This window comes from Acanthochromis polyacanthus, chromosome 11 (assembly GCF_021347895.1).
Source record: "Acanthochromis polyacanthus isolate Apoly-LR-REF ecotype Palm Island chromosome 11, KAUST_Apoly_ChrSc, whole genome shotgun sequence".
Classification (NCBI taxonomy): Eukaryota; Metazoa; Chordata; class Actinopteri; family Pomacentridae; genus Acanthochromis; species Acanthochromis polyacanthus.
Window position 1 is genome coordinate 2,289,687 of NC_067123.1, and position 16,413 is coordinate 2,306,099.

The following is a 16,413-nucleotide window of genomic DNA, read 5'->3' on the forward strand; positions in this document are numbered from 1 at the left end:
AGGACGACAGGAGGGTTCAACTTATTTTGAATTTTCTTGTAAATTCAACTCAAATCAAGATAATTTCTAGATTGTTTGACTTAACCAGATATTTAGATGCATCGTCTTAAAACACGTCCCTCCTTCTGCTGAAATGTCTCTTGTTCAGTGAGTTTATCTTAAATCAAGTGGGATGAGACATTTTGGCTAAAAATAAGGCTAATAGACCTGGTAAGTTTTGGAGTTTTTGCAGTGTGCGATATAAACATATTTACCAAACTTACCACAACAAAATTGATATAAAATACTCGTTTATCTGACTGTAATACAGAGCTAAAGTCATGAAACAGTCCATGAAAACCCCACAAACTAAGGATTTCTTAGATCCTCTGTGGACAAACTCAGGTTTTCCTTTGATGTCACGATGAAATAAATCAATAGCAGTGACACTTTGCCAAAATCAAAGGTAACCTCATAAATAATCGAGGTTTGAAGCTCTACATGCGACCTGTTCGGTTGTAGCTGGAGGCACATCAGGGTTTCTGAACAACAACCAAACAAACCTGCCCTTTCCCCGAATGAATGTTTTGGCAACAACCTGACAACTGGGTCAGTGGACTAAAATAGAAATCAGGAAGAAAGCAAAGCGTCTGCAGCCGGAGGTGAATCACCAGACACAAACAGAAACCGTTTTCATGGCAGTAAACGAAAATAAGCAGGTGCTGAAACTCAGAAAACACCATCGCTAGCATCTTAAGCAGGACATTTTTCCCCCACTGATAAATGTCCACTGGGAATTTTCCATTTTTTAATAATCTCCAAGTAAATTTGCTGCAAAGTTTGGAAATGTCTTAAAAAATTCAAAGGAAAATGTGAATTTGGTTTATTTACACCGTTCTGTACCAGATAAACTCAGCTCTGGTTTCAGTCTTCTGGTTTATCTTTTACTGCTCTGGGGCCTCATTTATAAAGCTTGCGTATGCAAAAAACAGGGCTAGAAAGTGGTGTAAATCACAACCTTTGTGTAGAAAGTGGCGTACGCTGTGTACGTTGTGATTTCTAAAAACAAACTTGGCGTGACAATGTGCGCACTGGTGCACCAACTTTGATGCTTGCTTAAGCACAGTTTGGAGACAGAGTGTTGCTGGCTCACCCTCCTCTTTCCCTTTAAGAGTGGGGCATGATGGGTAAGGAGTGTGTGGTAGAAGGAGAAGAAAATGGCGTATGTACCTATGTGAAGTAAGTGTGAGGAAGTCCCCCCCCCCCCCCCCCCCCCCTTAGTCCGGTGAAGATTAATATGTCCAGTGTGTGATGTGAGTGTAGTGTTGGTGAACTTGAGGCGGCCATATGTTGCTCCTGTGGACGAAAATAAAGGATGTTTGGGAACGTTACTGAAGAGCCTCGGTTTTCTCCTGTACCTGACGAAGTTGGCCCGGACCGCTAGAGGCCTGTTACCAGCTAAACGAGCCATCACGTAAATATTCAGTGGTGCTAATAAGCACGGTTTTAGCCAGGAAGCTGTGGAGGTAACAGAGGGAACGGCAGTGCCGGAGGGTGAAGTGGTGAATTGAAACCAGATTGATCTCAAACCTTTATTGTTATCACATATTAGACTTGTAGAGCCGGATAATCATAAACCCTCATTGTTGTAGATGTTCATATAGTGCGTCATTTGGCCTACGACTGTATTTGCAGAACTATGTTCATATATTAACAGGAGCGGATTGAACGTTATTTCATTTGGTCCACATCTGGGCCGGTGCGCTGATCTTTATTAAATAATTTTGTTTACTGATCACCTGGCGCCCGTATGGCTCATCGGGTTAAGCAGGTGACCCATTTGCAGAGACTGGTCTCTGGTGCAGCAGCCTGGGTTTGATTCCTGCCTGCGGTCCTTTAATGCATGTCTTCCTACTCTTCTCCCCATTTTCTGTCACTCTTCACTGCAACTATCACAGTAAAAAGGCAAAAAAAAGTAAATTATTTTGTTTATTTATCCTTATGCGGCCGAATGGGATGAGCGTCCAACCATTAATCAGCCCTGTACAGGCACACATGCTTCACACCACAACCACGCTCAGCGTGGGGAAAAGACTGCAGGGGGCGCTGTGTAAAATGCCGTGGATCAGCAGCTTATTTATATACAGATACATTCATGAGTTACTTTGCATTGACCATTCATGGTAAAATGTGGGTGTGTTGTGGGCGGAATGTGAGGTGGATCCACCTGTGCAATCTTCCAGCTGGTGTGTGATTATAAAGGGGAAATTGTGTGCAGCTGTGGTTACACAGTTTTATAAATTAGGGGCAAAGGGCATACGCCCATTTCAGATTTTCGGCGTACACAAACTTTAGTATGGATCCTACACAATGTTTTATAAATGAGGCCCCTGGACTCTATACCTACTGTCAGGCATGGAGGTGGCGGTATCATTATAATATCAGTCTAACTGACTCAAGTGTGAGGCAGAAGTCTTTCTGATTTGGTTCTTCAGGTTCTTGATGGGTTTAAGTCAGGACTTTGGGGAGACCAGTCTAGAACCTTCATTCTAGTCTGATGGAACCATTTCTTTACCACGTCTGATGTGTGTTTGGACTCACTGTCTGGTTGAAACATCCAACTGTGTCCAAGATCAACCTTCTGCTGATGGTTTTAGGTTTTCCTGAAGAACGTGGAGGTGATCCTCCTTCTTCATTATTCCATTTACCTTAAAGACTTACTTTCTTACTTTAAAGAACACACAAAATTTTGTCAACAGGAAAAAAAGGAGGAAAGTCTGGAATCATTTTCAATCAGGAAAGTTTAAATGATTCTTTAAAGTCAGCTGGTGTTTGTCTGGAAGATGAAGAAGGAACAGCTGATCAGTCAGGTGAGTTCAATGTTTACAACTTATTCTCCTGTTCTGTTCGTTAACTCTTTCTGGAAAATGTCAATAACCACCTCAAGTATCCGAACTTTTTACGGACATATTTTAGAATTCTGCTGTTTCTGTGAACATTCTTTCACAGGATGCATCAAAATGTGAATAAAACATGTCACAGAAGCACGAATAAACACATGGTAGGGTTAAATCTGGGACTCCTCAGGCGGGTTTAGATAATTTATTGTTTTTTTATTGGTGTGTGCGTTATGCAGAGTGAAGGATTCTTGGAAATCATCCAACCAGAGGCTTCAGAAAGTCGTCTCCTCTTCTTAATGACGGTATTTGAAGGATAAATCCTGATCCATTGGCATTTTTCTCCACAAGAAAGGAACAAATAAAAACACAGCAGAGTTCTTAGCTCAGCTTCACTCCAACACAAACACAATGATCGTCTACTGCACAAACTTTCAAGTCGCTGAATAGATCATTCAGAACTGGAGGACATCTGAGCTTCAGCGTGTCTGAATAATCTACCTTCTCCTCTCCAGCTTTCTGCTCCACATCGATCAATAATAGGTATTGATTGTCTCATTTTTATTCCATGTTTCTGTGTTGTTGCTAACCCTACTCTAATCCATGCTAATGTGATCTTTTTCTCAGCAGTAGAAGCTAGATATTTAGCTAGCTCTTACTGCTGACCACTGATGGAAAACAGTCCAAAGAATGAGTCTGATCCTGATAATATGAGGTAGAGAGAGACATTCAATCAAGGCTGACAATGGATGAAAAGATGGAAAATAGAAGAGAGGACATAGCTTTGATCTACACATTCTGTAGGAACACTGATGGAGGATGGAAGCGACAAAAACAAGACAGAAAACAACAAAAACAAGACACAAAATTGTCACGAACTGGTGTGTAGCACCCAAGCAGCAGGCACAGACAGGAGGATGAATTAATAATGATTTAATGAAAACGAAGATATATATATAACAGAAAACTCTTTAAAAAACGGAAGCAGGAGGGAAACAACGGAGAGGACAAACTAAACTAAACTAAACGAAGGGCGGACCGAAGGCCGAGGTAAACGAAACATAAAACTAACTAAATGACGGGGTAAGTGACTCACAGGGTTTGTCCAGTGTCTGCCAGGTGGAAGAGGGGCCGAACTGACAGAGCCGACGGAGGGAATATAATGATGGCAGGGAAACAGACAGGGAAATCCAATGGAGGGAACAGAGTCCAGGGAGCGACGTGCAGGATACGGAGAACAGAGTGCAGGATACGGCGGAGTGCGTCGTGGAAATGGAAGGTGAGGCAATGAACCAGCACTGGAGCTGTAGGCGGATCCAGGCTTTATACGGCGCTGATTAGACATTTGCACTGGCCGTGCTTCTCAACACAGCCGCTGGTCATTAGGCTGATTAACCAGCGCACCGCAGCAGGAGGGGTGTGACACAAAATGACAGAAACGAGACATGAAGCTACAAAACAAGACATAAAACAACAAAAAGAACACAAAAAACAGAAACAAGACACAAAATGATGCAAACAAGACACAAAATGTCAAAAATGAGACACAAAATGACAGAAATGAGACATGAAGCTACAAAAACAAGACATAAAACAACAAAAAGAACACAAAAAGACAGAAACAAGACACAAAATGTCAAAAATGAGACACAAAATGACAAAATTGTCATCACCAGGTTGTGCTACCATGTTGTGGGACACGTTCCATGAATAATAATTATTATTTAAATATTATGTTGATTAAAAAATGTTCCCACAATTACAGAGACATGAATGAAAAATAAAACCATAAAAAGTAGATTTAAATTAGACTCTAAGTGTTTTATCAGAGATCCAGTTTGGTCATCAGGGGGACAAGAGAAAAACTCCAGACTTATTTGGTATTTAAAACATTTTAAACATTCTTTTCTCCTAGTTTTTATAGATTTGGTCTCAGGACAAGAACATTTACACACTGCTGATGTCTTAGGGTTTAATACGTTGATTATTATGGGATGAAAAACGTCCTCCAGGCCTGAAATGACCCAAAAAGTGTCCCGGACTTTTCCCTCTTTAAGAACCGACCCGGTAGAAGCTCCTTCAGGGGCCTTTCTGGGGTAAACAAGTCTCTACTCCAGGATAGATACTTCAGATCAGCACTGAAAAACTGCAAACAAACATTTTTCTGACCTCTTGATCAGAGGAACTGTTACAGAAATCACTTCAATGCAATAAAAATGAACACATTTTGACAGCAGAACCACAAAAACCAAGTCTTCCTCATATAAATGATGAGATTCTGTTATAAAGCTGGTTTAAGATCAGATCAGGTTTCCAGGGATTGAACATATATATGTGTTTCAGTGTGATTTAATGTGTTGTATTTTATTGTTGGAGCCTGTCAAAGAAGAATTTCTGTCACCATATGGGACAGACAATAAACATTATCTATCCATCTAAAACGTGTGAAATGATGGAGACAGAAACTTGTTTGCACCTGTGAATCCTTTTTATCACACTTGTGTGTGAAAACAGCCATAAAAACCCACCAGGACATCTTCAGGCAGTGTCGTTGTGATTTAATGTTGACTGATGAAACCGACATTATCCCCAAATGACACCTGCACTCAAACTTATCCAACACTGCTTCAGACTGTATGCTAAACTACTCAAAATGTGTTCAAATTGATGAAAAAGAACGTGTCAAAAGTGAGTTGAAAATGACTAAAACTTGTCAAAAATGATTCGAATGTCTCCAAAATGACTGAAAATTGGTTCAGAATGTCAAAAAGGCGTCCAAACGGTCTGAAATGAGTCCATGTGACTTTCTGATTTGAGTAATTGTAGACGTATTTCCAGTCATCTAGGACCATTCTAGAGTCAGTTTGGACAGTTTTTCAACCATTCTAGACGTTTTCAGTCCCTTTGGAATAGTTTTGAGTAAATCTGGACTAATTTTGAGTAAATTCTTAAAAACTGTTTCTGTATCAGTTTCAGCAAGTTTTTAATCATTTCCAACATATTTTAGTCACTTTGGACAACTGTTGAGTGAATGTTTGAGTCAGTGTAGACGTCTCCATCAGTTTGGACCATCTTTTAGTCAATTTAGACGGTTATGGTCGATTCAAGCCATTTTTAAATTCATTTCCGTTTTTAGCGATTCTGAACATTTCTTTGGACTGGTTTTGGTTTGATTTAGGTCCTGGTTTTAGACCTTTTTAGGACTGGTTTAGGACTGTATTGGGTTGGTCTTTATGCCATCAAGCATGGCGGTGGCAGTATCATGCTTTGGGGCTTTCTAGAAGTGCTTCTGGACTGGTTTCAGTCTGTTGGTTGGACTGGTTCTAAACACTTTTTGGACTGGTTTTGGTTTGATTTTGGTCCTATTGTAGACCTTTTAGTCAATTTGGACCAGTTTTGCATCATCTCAGGCAACTTTTAAATACTTTCAGACATATTACCATCAGTTTGGGCAGTTTTTGAGTCATTCTAGAAATGTTCCAGTTCCTTTGGAAAGGTTTTCAATAAATTTGGACTAATTTTGAGTCACAAAATGACAAAATGAGACGCAAAACAACAAAAACGAGACAAAAAATGACAAAAATGAGAAAAAATTTAAAAAAAAACGAGACACAAAATGACAAAATTGTCATCACCAGGTTGTGCTACCATGTTGTGGGACACGTTCCATGAATAATAATTATTATTTAAATATTATGTTGATTAAAAAATGTTCCCACAATTACAGAGACATGAATGAAAAAATAAAACCATAAAAAGTAGATTTAAATTAGACTCTAAGTGTTTTATCAGAGATCCAGTTTGGTCATCAGGGGGACAAGAGAAAAACTCCAGACTTATTTGGTATTTAAAACATTTTAAACATTCTTTTCTCCTAGTTTTTATAGATTTGGTCTCAGGACAAGAACATTTACACACTGCTGATGTCTTAGGGTTTAATACGTTGATTATTATGGGATGAAAAACGTCCTCCAGGCCTGAAATGACCCAAAAAGTGTCCCGGACTTTTCCCTCTTTAAGAACCGACCCGGTAGAAGCTCCTTCAGGGGCCTTTCTGGGGTAAACAAGTCTCTACTCCAGGATAGATACTTCAGATCAGCACTGAAAAACTGCAAACAAACATTTTTCTGACCTCTTGATCAGAGGAACTGTTACAGAAATCACTTCAATGCAATAAAAATGAACACATTTTGACAGCAGAACCACAAAAACCAAGTCTTCCTCATATAAATGATGAGATTCTGTTATAAAGCTGGTTTAAGGTCAGATCAGGTTTCCAGGGATTGAACATATATATGTGTTTCAGTGTGATTTAATGTGTTGTATTTTATTGTTGGAGCCTGTCAAAGAAGAATTTCTGTCACCATATGGGACAGACAATAAACGTTATCTATCCATCTAAAACGTGTGAAATGATGGAGACAGAAACTTGTTTGCACCTGTGAATCCTTTTTATCACACTTGTGTGTGAAAACAGCCATAAAAACCCACCAGGACATCTTCAGGCAGTGTCGTTGTGATTTAATGTTGACTGATGAAACCGACATTATCCCCAAATGACACCTGCACTCAAACTTATCCAACACTGCTTTAGACTGTATGCTAAACTACTCAAAATGTGTTCAAATTGATGAAAAAAACGTGTCAAAAGTGAGTTGAAAATGACTAAAACTTGTCAAAAATGATTCGAATGTCTCCAAAATGACTGAAAATTGGTTCAGAATGTCAAAAAGGCGTCCAAACGGTCTGAAATGAGTCCATGTGACTTTCTGATTTGAGTAATTGTAGACGTATTTCCAGTCATCTAGGACCATTCTAGAGTCAGTTTGGACAGTTTTTCAACCATTCTAGACGTTTTCAGTCCCTTTGGAATAGTTTTGAGTAAATCTGGACTAATTTTGAGTAAATTCTTAAAAACTGTTTCTGTATCAGTTTCAGCAAGTTTTTAATCATTTCCAACATATTTTAGTCACTTTGGACAACTGTTGAGTGAATGTTTGAGTCAGTGTAGACGTCTCCATCAGTTTGGACCATCTTTTAGTCAATTTAGACGGTTATGGTCGATTCAAGCCATTTTTAAATTCATTTCCGTTTTTAGCGATTCTGAACATTTCTTTGGACTGGTTTTGGTTTGATTTAGGTCCTGGTTTTAGACCTTTTTAGGACTGGTTTAGGACTGTATTGGGTTGGTCTTTATGCCATCAAGCATGGCGGTGGCAGTATCATGCTTTGGGGCTTTCTAGAAGTGCTTCTGGACTGGTTTCAGTCTGTTGGTTGGACTGGTTCTAAACACTTTTTGGACTGGTTTTGGTTTGATTTTGGTCCTATTGTAGACCTTTTAGTCAATTTGGACCAGTTCTGCGTCATCTCGGGCAACTTTTAAATACTTTCAGACATATTACCATCAGTTTGGGCAGTTTTTGAGTCATTCTAGAAATGTTCCAGTTCCTTTGGAAAACTTTTCAATAAATTTGAAATAATTTTGAGTCAATTTTACCATTTTTGGACAAGTTTTTAATCATTTTCAACATATTTTAGTCACTTTCGACAATTGTTAAGTGAATTTATGTCCATGTAAACGTTTCCTAGTGAGTTGAAGCCATTATTGAGTCAATTTAGACAATTTTGCGCATTTTGTTGTATCAACTGAGGCAACTCCAAATCCATTACACTTGACATACATCCAATGAAAACATGCTTTTATGGGATTTTAGGAATCAGAGACTAAGATCTGTCATTTAAAAAAGCATGTCCGACTGTCTGGTTTAAAAATGTCAGATTTTAGTGAAAATAGTAATTTTTTTAAAAGGTCAAAGTGGTAACTTTAAGCTGCTGGTTGGAGAAATAGCTCAGAACTCAATCAAATACTCTGAGTTTCTTCCTTAAATGAGTATAAATCATCAATGTAAGTAATGACTGAACCAGTGAAAGAAATGAATATTTGTATGGCTGGTAAATGATGCAGATATTCTGGTAATTTAGTCTGTTTGCATAATCAGTTTCTGAAGAGTGTAAACTCCCCAAGACCAGTAATCAGAGCTTCGTAAGTAAAACTGAGGTTTCAGTATCGTTCAGAATACAAATAGTTTCCATCCACTAGTAAAAACCATGTTTATCATTCGGTCTGGAGTTTCCAAATGACTCCTTTAACTTTGAATTGATTGAATCATTGTCACAGAAAAAAAACAATCATTTTGGTTCTTTTATAGATTTATTAAAGGTCTTCTGGAAATATGGCAAAATCTGCTGGATCATGAACACACAAACAAAAATGTTAATATTTGGTTACATGTGTCCATTTCCACCTCAGTTGGTTTTTTCTGGTTTCAATCTTCTGGTTTATCTTTGACCCCTCTGGACTCCATACCTACTGCCAAGCATGGAGGTGGCGGTATCATTATAATATCAATTTAACTGACTCCAGGCTGCCTCAGACAACAAATGTAGTGGAACTGCACCAGTTCTGGTGCAGTTCCACTACATTTGTCGTCTTTCTGAGTCAGACTTGTTTCTTCATCAGTCCACAGGTTCTTGATGGGTCTAAGTCATAATCCTCCTTCTTCATTATTCCATTTACTTTGTGTAAAGCTCCAGTTCCACAGAGCATGATACTGCCACCTCCATGCTTGATGGTAGGTTTGGTGTTCTTGGTGTTAAAAAAAGACCTGCCCAAGAAAGTCTGAAACCAGTCCTACAAGGTTCTGAAACCAGGACCAAAATCAAACCTAAACCAGTCCAAAACAATGTTTAGAACCAGTCAGAACATAGTCTGAAACCAGTCCAAAACCAGAACTGAAACCAGTTTTAGAAACAGTCTTAAACCAGTCCTCATCCAGAACCAGATCCTGAGTAAAATAAATCCTAAATCAACTTTAAATCACATCCAAAACCAGGAGAACCTAGACTGAAACCAAGCAAAAACCAGTCCCTAGAAAGTCCAGAACCAGTCCAACATTCCGTCTGAAACCAGTCCAGAAGTTCTTCTAGAAAGTCCCAGAGCATGATAATGCCACCGCCATGCTTGGTAGCAGGTTTGGTGTTCTTGGGCTTGAATAAAGACCCTCCCAAGACAATCCTAAACCAGTCTTAAACCAGTCCTAAAAAGGCCTCAAACCAGGACCAAAATCAAACCTAATCCAGTCCAATAAAATATTCAGAACCAGTCCAGCATACAGTCTGAGAGCAGTCTAAAAGCACTTCTAGAAAGCCCCAGAGCATGATACTGCCACCTCCATGCCTGATGACAGATGTAGAAAATGGTCCATGTGGGTCTTAAACACATATGTAGTAAATATAAAACTGATTTCCACCTGTATTTATGCTGCAGCTGGCATTGTGTCACTATTTAATCTGTGAAACTGTCATATTTTGTAAATTCATCAGAAGTTTGCTTGACAGAGTAGTTCTCAAATAAATGTAGTAAAAAGTGCATGATTTTCCCTGCAGGAGAAGTACACAGTGGTTCAATAGTACCTCAAATATTTGTTGAAGTAAAGTTAGAGAGTACACATTAGGAAATCCTCCACTATATGCAAACAGTTGAGCGTCTCTGTAAGCGTCTGTTGGTTTAACGAAGGTTTCTGAAGAATCAACAACCAAACGTATTTTCCAGCATGAAACCACATTTTAGAGTCTTCAGCTCAGAAACCCACATTCTGCTGCTGTTCTCCTGAACCAGGAAGAACCTGCAGCTGTCAGATGACCCAGTTTGAGGCCCTCAGCTTCCAGGATTTGCATGAAGCTGCGTTTTCTCAGCGCTGTGGTTGCTTCATGTCTGTTTGCACAGCGAGCTCGTTGGGCTGCTGGAGGGGAAAACCTCTGGCAGTCAGTTGTAGAAGCGGATTTCCAGCAAAGAGCTTCTGCTGTACTTTCCCTGCTGGAGGTGCAAATTCATGTTCAGATACGATTTAATGACAGGAGGCCATAACCACAGACAAAAACACTTAAATACCGACATTAAACACAACCTTTAAACTAACTAATGGCTGCCAAAGGAGGACAATAAACTATGAAAGTAGGTCAGTAGATGCTGCATTTACCAAACATCAGAGTGCAGGAAAATCAAACTAAATGTGATGTAGGAATGTATTTAAATGCAGAAGTAATTTGCCCTCGTATTATGATATTTCTGTTAGACTGCCACCAGTAATGGACCATTATTAGATGTATAACTTATATTTAAGATAACATATGAAAATATAGTCCTTTAATTCTGATCAATATTGATTCATTTTGGCCAAAACTTTCTACCACCAGATGACTGTCACTCACCTGTTCCTGTCAGGAATCATCCTCAGACCTCCAGGGACCTTAAAAATGAGTGGACACTGTGGAGAAATGGGACTTGTTCAGCAAAGACAGTTGGAAAGCGACTTGTTGAAGCTGGTCTGAAGTCACACAGGGCAGGAAGAAGCTCTTCGTCAAGGAAAGGCAGAAGAAAGCAAAAGCATCTGGCTGCAGACCTCCACTGTGAGGTCGCTTCCGGTGCAGGCTCCACTGTCAGGACGGGAAATGCACGGGATGCATTACAAAATAAAATCGAAATAAAATCGTGTAGGGACTTCCGGTGGAATTGATTTTCGTGCTAATGCATTAATTAGTTAATAATAGAACATAAAATCTATTAATCCCTTGTCTATATTATATATCGTTTTTATTTATATATTAAACTTCTGTTTTGTCGTTTTTGTTCTGTGTTTTCCTTTTATGTTACACATTAGCCCCACCGTACAGCGAATACAAGCGGCCAAAATGAGTTTCCTCCGCAGGCAGGCAGGGCTCAGCCTTGGAGACAGGATGAGGAGCTACCCTGGCTGCGGACTCACAGTGGAGGTCTGCAGCCGACCCGACTCCGGATAAGCGGAAGAAAATGAATGGATCGATGAGCCCCACCGTGACTTTTTATGCCTGTGAAGCACACATTTATATTCTGCCAGTAACCGTATCAAGAGTATATTGAGAATTTATAATTACTCCGCCAAGGAACGCGGTGGAGTTATGTGACGATCGGCGTACGTTTGTTCTGTGAATCCGGCTGTTGGCAACACTACTCAAAAAGGCAATAACAGATATGGATGAAATGTTCAGGGAAGGTCAGAAATGACACAAGGACCACCTCATTAGATTTTGCCAGTAATGCGGCTTATTGTCTGGATCCACAGATTTGTTAAACATTTCCCATAGCGAGACAGCGGCAGGCACGGTGTCGCTGTAACTATGACAACAAGCAAACGCTTTTTCAGTTGCCTGCATCAATTCATGCCGCCCGCTGCATATTTAATGAAATAAATTATTAGTTAATAAACAAATGCTGCATTTATATAAAAAACGCTACATTTCTGACAATGCCATGTGGGGGAATGAACAGCCTTGAAGGAGTACTGCGCTCTCTGAGTGCTTTTCTGGTTCTTTTTATTTGGACAAGTGAAGCATTAGCATTTGTCTTTTTCAAAACACTTCTCATTAATGATTGCCATGTACATAGAGCAATATACACCGTTTTGTGTAATATTACAGCTTAGGTCATTACGGAAAACATAAACGTGGGTGACTTGGGGCTCAAGTGTCTATTTGTAGCCTATAAACCCGAGGAACTTTTGTCTATGCTAATTATGTTCTTGTGCTGCTGGAGCACCTAAATACCACCAACTACTACCCAAACTCTTGAGATCTACAGTGTAGTTCAAGTGAATTATTAAGTGCTCAATGAGAAAACAAAACATGAACACACAAAGTCACAACATGATCAAATGTTCTGCTATCCTTCAATTATTCATCTTTGTGACATTCACAATATGCCAAATAATTGTTTTCGTCCACTACTATGTCACAAAATGTCCACATGTCCTCAGTGTTGTAGAATGTGAATTTGAAGACCTCCAGGATTTCTTCCCTTTCCTGCTCATCCATGTCTTTTATCCTGCAGAGCAGCCTCAGCCTGTTCCTCCTCCCCCATGTGTAGAACATCAGGCAGGTCCACTCTGGCAGAGAAGAGTGTCTTATTGGCCTCAACTCACTCTGCTGCATGTCTGCAATCATGCAGAATACGCACTTCAACCGAGTCCTATAGAAAAGACAGAAATAAAAAAAGTCTTTCTGTACCATAACTGCTGCACCAACAGTATCTGACCAATAGATACTGTGAGAAGAGCCTACCCCTTCCACTGGTGTGCTCACATCAGCTGGTCTGACTGAAACCTCAGCTTGCTGCTTTTCTTCCTGAAAATAAAAAAGATAAGTAAAAAGATCAGTTGTAATATTCAAGCCTAACCTCCAAAAAGAAGAAAAAGAAAAGATCCCATTAGGACCCGTTCAAGTAGTCCACCCTGACATATTAGTCAGCTCAACAAATGTTAATTTTCAATCCAATCATGCATTATCTAGACACTGTTTATTTTTAGAGACAGCAGGTGTGACCTTAACTCATGAATGGCATATTCTTTAAAGACAGTCCACAATTGGAGTACAATTTGAAAAAAAAGACTGTTGAAAAAATAGGGAAATAGAAATGCTGGTTTCCAACCTGAAACAAAAGAAAAACTGAAATGGGACTAAAACAAAATTAAAATCTTACCGTAGTAATGTCATCCACCCTTCTTTTCTTCAGCCTAAACACTGGTGACACCTCACCTCGCAGGAGGGCTTTTGATGTATCTGTCCAGATCTTCTTATCTAAAAGCAAGTCAAGAAAATGTTTAGATTAGACAATGACAAACAAGTCACATGACACAATTGTGTGCATGTGCGTATAACTTTAATCTAAAATGCAATGACATTACCTTCAAATGTAATGGTATTTTTAGGTGGACCTCCAAATGTCGCTGAAGCTTCGACGGGATGCTTGGTTTAAACATGCCTTTGGGGCAAAGGGGGCAGTGAAACAAACTGCAGCATGTTGTGCAGCGTTCTACTGCAGGCTTTCCGACTGACTTCAACATTGAATGGTGCATCTGAAAAGGATATAAAATTGTGTTATGTGTTTGAATTACAGTACATGAACTTTATTTCAAATAAATTTATCTTTGCTTACAGTTAAAATGTGAAAAAAAACTTAATTTCTACATACATTTCTAAGCCTCATTTACACTGCAGGTCTTTTTGCCTAATACTGACTTGATGTACAGCCATGGCCATAAGTTTGGACACAAGTACCATGACGCATGTGAATCTTAGAAAATACCACAAAATACTGAAGTGTTTGGGTGATAATACACAATTTCAATTCAATTCAATTCAATTTTATTTATATAGCGTCAATTACAGTCAAATCGTCTCAAGACGCTTTACAGAACCCATATGCCTGACCCCCAGAGCAAGCCCAAAGGAGACAGTGGCAAGGAAAAACACCCTTTTAACAGGGAAGAAACCTCGAGCAGAACCCGGCTCTAAATAGGGGGGACCCATCTGCCTGCTGGCCGGGCGGGTTGAGAAGGACAGAAGAGGGCAAGGGGGAGGGATGGGAGAAGAAGGAGGGGTGAGAAAGCAAGGAAAACACAACACACATTTGAATACATGCATGACAGGATATGTGACACAGACAAAGTATAAGCTAACATTGAAAACTGACTCATAGTTTACTCTTATGATGTACGGCTCTGACATTAAACATACTCCATATATAGCTAGCAGTAAAATTCAAACAGTATGTAAGTTAGCATAACAGTATATTGAAGGCGATGCAGAGTTGACTCGTGGAAAAAGGGAATTGGAAGCAGAGGGCTGGTGGAAGGTCAGTAGCAGCATCCCACAGTGGACATGGTGGAGACTGGACCAGCTGGTGGAACATCGACCGCAGATCTGAAGCATCCAGCTCTGGGACCAGGGACACTCTGAGAAATAGCACAGGGGGAAACAGAGTGAATGTACTGCAATAACGGTATACATATTAAATGTAAAGGTAGATAGAGAAGGGCTCAGTGCGTCAAGAAAAGTCCCCCAGCAGCCTATAGGCCTATAGCAGCATGACTAGAGGCAGAACGAAGGGACGACCAAGAGGGAGTCAGCTGTGCAATGAAGACACAAGCCGAACCTCTGTGGGTCACCCAGTCAGCCCCAACTATAAGATTTGTCAAAAAGGAACGTTTTAAGCCTGGTCTTAAAAATAGAGAGGGTGTCTGCCTCCCGAACCCAAACTGGGAGCAGGTTCCACAGGAGAGGAGCTGATAACTGAAGGCTCTGCCTCCCATTCTACTTTTAGAAATTCTAGGAACAACAAGTAAGCCTGCAGCTTGAGAGCCAAGAGTTCTACTAGGATAATAAGGTACTATCAGATCTTTAAGATATGATGGAGATTGGTTATTAAGAGCTTTATATGTCAGAAGAAGGATTTTAAATTCTATTCTGGATTTAACAGGAAGCCAGTGAAGAGAAGCAAGTATAGGGGAAATATGATCTCTTTTGCTAACTCCTGTCAGTACTCTCGCAGCAGCGTTTTGGATCAACTGTAGATGTTTGAGAGAGCTATTTGGACAACCCGATAATAAGGAATTGCAATAGTCAAGCCTGGAAGTAACAAAAGCATGAACTAATTTTTCTGCATCACTCTGAGACAGAATGTTCCTGATTTTTACAATATTACGCAGGTGAAAAAAGGAAGTCCTACAGACTTGCTTTGTGTGTGAGTTAAAGGACATGTCCTGGTCAAAAATAACTCCAAGATTCCTCACAGTAGTACTGGAGGCCAATGTGATGCCATCCAGAGTAACTATTTGCTTTGAAAGTGAGTTTCTAAGATGTTTGGGGCCAAATACAATGACTTCAGTTTTGTCTGAATTTAGCAGTAGGAAGTTAAAAGTCATCCAGGTTTTAATGTCCTTAAGACAATCTTGCAGTCTAGCTAACTGATCAGTTTCATCTGGCTTCATAGATAAATACAATTGTGTGTCATCTGCATAACAATGGAAGTTAATACAATGCTTCCTAATAATATTGCCTAAAGGAAGCATGTATAATGTGAAAAGTATCGGTCCTAAGACAGAACCCTGAGGAACTCCGTGATTAACTTTAGTCTGCTCAGAAGAGTTATTGTTGACATGCACAAACTGGAACCTATCTGATAAGTAGGATTTAAACCAATCCAGTGCTGTCCCTTTAATGCCAATTGAATATTCTAGACGCTGTAATAAAATGTTGTGGTCGATTGTGTCAAACGCTGCACTAAGATCTAACAAAACAAGTATAGAGACTAGTCCATTATCTGATGCTATGAGAAGGTCATTAGTAACTTTCACTAGAGCTGTTTCTGTGCTATGATGCACTCTGAAGCCTGACTGAAACATTTCAAACAAATTATTCCTCTGTAGGTGTTCACACAATTGATTTGCAACTGTTCTTTCCAGAATTTTAGAGAGAAATGGTAGGTTGGATATCGGTCTATAGTTAGCTAACACATCTGGATCTAAAGTGGGCTTTTTAAGCAAAGGTTTGATGACAGCAACCTTAAAAGCCTGTGGTACATAGCCTGTTACTAGAGAGAGATTAATCAGATCTAACATTGAAGAATTAATTAAAGGTAAAATCTCCTTGAAGAGTCTAGTTG